Source organism: Miscanthus floridulus, chromosome 17 (genome assembly GCF_019320115.1).
Source record: "Miscanthus floridulus cultivar M001 chromosome 17, ASM1932011v1, whole genome shotgun sequence".
Lineage (NCBI taxonomy): Eukaryota > Viridiplantae > Streptophyta > Magnoliopsida > Poales > Poaceae > Miscanthus > Miscanthus floridulus.
In genome coordinates, this window is record NC_089596.1 from 27457104 (window position 1) to 27460178 (window position 3075).

At 40.6% G+C, this 3075-nt stretch overlaps 1 pseudogene; it reads left to right on the forward strand.

The window, feature by feature from the left end:
- LOC136515463 (uncharacterized) lies at nt 1-2524 on the forward strand (annotated as a pseudogene).
- The last annotated feature ends 551 nt before the right edge of the window (nt 2525-3075 follow it).

The following is a 3075-nucleotide window of genomic DNA, read 5'->3' on the forward strand; positions in this document are numbered from 1 at the left end:
CCCAAGATTGTGAAAGGAGGGCTCTTTCCTGATATTGTTGCATTCAGGAAGGCAATTAGGCATTATACAGTAAAGACAGACTTTGAGTTTGCTGGTCTGCAAACTGACCCTACTAGATTTATTGCCAAGTGTAAAGCAGAGGGATGTCCTTGACGTATACATGCTTCTAGAAATTCTTATGGCAAGACAATAGAGGTAAATTTGTCATTACTGTTGGAGTTGTTTATTAAATTTGTTATTTATGCAACTAATGTCCTATTGCATTTGTTTGTGTAGATCAAAAGGCTACCTTTTGAACACAACTGTCCTACCACAAAACTCAGAGAAGGGAAGATGGCCACCCAAGGTTGGTGTGCAGATAGGTTGGCAGACTGGTTGAAGAATCCAACCAAAGGTGCAACTGAGTGCAGGGACAAATTGGAGGGTGACTATGGCATTAAGTTGAAATACTCCAAGGCATGGTCAGGTATGAAGGTAGCTTTAGAGTAGATCCATGGTAAATATGAGGAGAGTTTTCAGTTGCTTTTCAATTGGAAAGCTCAAATTGAGAAAGTATCCCCTGGTAGCTTAGTAGAGAAGAGATAGAGTTAGAGAAGATTGGCACCAAAAATAGATTCAAGAGGATGTTAGTTGCTCTTAGACCATGTGTGGATGGATTCTTATCTGGTTGTAGACCTTTTATTGGGATAGATGCTTCCTGTTTGCATGGTAAATACAGGGGTCAATTAGCTTCAGCTACTGGTGTGGATTGACACAATTGGTTGTACCATATAGCTTATGCAATTTTCGAGTCAGAAACTGAAGATAATTGGAAATGGTTTCTACAGCAGCTGCATAAGGTTATAGGAGATGTTCCAAATCTGGTTATATGTACAGATGCATGTAAAGGACTAGAGACTGCAGTGGGGTCTGTCTTCCCACAAGCTGAAAACAGGAAGTGCATGAGGCATTTGTATCAGATTTTTTTGAAGAAGTATTCTGGTGCGGTGTTCACTGATCACTTGTACCCTGCAGCTAGAAGCTACACACAAGGGTTGTTTCAGTGGCACATTAAGAAAATTTTTGAGTTTGCACCTGAAGCCATTGAGTACCTTGAGTAGCACCACAACAGGATCTGGTACAGGTGTGCATTTTCAAAAAACAGCAAGTGTGACTACTTAACAAATAATGTTTCAGAGAGCTTCAATGCAGAAATAAAGAAGTTCAAAGGTTTGCTACTGCATGAATTAGTTGACAGAATCAGAGAGCTGATCATGGAGAAGAGATACACTAGGAAGATGCTTGCTAGGCAGTGGACAGATGGAATACTCCCAAATGTGATGAAGGAGCTCAACTTGATCAACAATAACCTCAAAGTGGTTAAGGTATCAGTTAGTAATGTTGATATTACAGAAGTGACCATCTTGAATGAGTGGAACAATCAGAAAAGACAAACAGTTGACTTGTAGAACCATAAATGCTCCTGCAAGCAGTGGCAGTTGACAGGGAAGCCCTGCAAACATGCTTTGGCATGGATCCTGTCCAACAGAGGGGTGAAAATTGAAGATTTTGTCCATGAGTATTACTCAGTGGCTAGGTTCAAGGCAACCTATGAGGACAAAATTGAACCTATCCTAGATAGGTCACAATGGCCTGTTGTGGAACTTGGATTCAAAGTGTTTCCACCGTTGCTAGGCAGAGGAGCAGGAAGACCAAAGGTTCAAAGGCATAGAGGTTGTTTGGAGAAAAGGGCATCCAAAAAGAAGGTCAAATGTAGGAGATGTGGAGATTTTGGCCACTTTTCAAAAACTTGCAAAGAGGCAGAGATTGGAGAAGATGGTGAGAGAGCTCCACCAAGGAACAAGGCTAACAAAAGGTATGTTTCTGTGCACTAAATCTGTCTCATTGTTTTTCACTTCACAATATATAATGTCACCTTTAAACTATAGGAAACAAGCTCCAATAAATGCAGCTCGTCCCTCCCAAGGCAAGAAATAGAAAGTTCATAAGAAGAAGAAGAAGGGCACACCAAAGAAGAAGAAGACACCCATCAAGAAGAAGCTCAAGAAGGCAACAACCGACCCACCTACTACTGTTGTTAGTAGCCTTAGGAGGCTAGTCTATGAAGACTAGAGCTTGTCAGCAGCTTATGATATGCTTTTGTAATAAAAAGAGAACTTGTATGCTACTACTGGTATGCTTTTATAAGATCAACATTTGATCCTTGTTGTAGTTTATGATATGCTTTTGTGTAACATTGTAGTTGGATTCCTGGAACCCTGTAGTTAGAATGCTGGAACCTTGTATGGTTGTAAGATCAGCAGTTGAACCTGGTATGCTGCTACTGGTATGTTGTTATGTTGATTTAAGTGTTAGAATCCTGGAACCTTGTAGTTGGGTTTAAGTGTTGAACTACGCTTGGTGCTGAGTACTATGCTACTGGTTTAAGTGTTGGCATTCCTCTTTGCCACAGGTCACTTGCAGCAGCAAGGTTCAAGCAGATCATTATCTGCTGAACTGGGAAACAACTGCAGTGCCACCCTAGTGGGGCAACTGGAAACATGATCATTGTTTGAGCAATTGATGTGTACATGATTGTTATCAACACAAGTTGATCTGAATGCTTGAGTCTGAGACTGAGTTAGCAGTAGCAATTGCTTTGATGTGAATCATCAGTTTTCTCCTAGGTTCCAGGATGAAAACACCAAGGCCGGCTTTCCTCATGTGCTGATTAGCTTGATCAGGGGCAATTGTTGTGTCAGTTTTCCTCATGTGCTGATTAGCTTGATCAGGGGCAATTCCAAGATGAAAACACCAAGGTTGGTTTTGATGTGAATCATCAGTTTTCTCCTAGTTTTCTCCATAATGCATTGTTACACTTGTTACATCTCTACATGTAAGATTGTACCCATACATCAACAATTTGATATGTAGTCTGTAACCAACATTGACATTTATTCATTTTTTGTTAACAGTTACATCTAAAGCTGTTGAACACTGAAAAGATGAACACAAGCTTTGCTCAAACATGGCGACCACAGATCAAGTTAAGCTACCACAGATCAAGTTGAGCTCACTGGAAGCTAACCACAGATT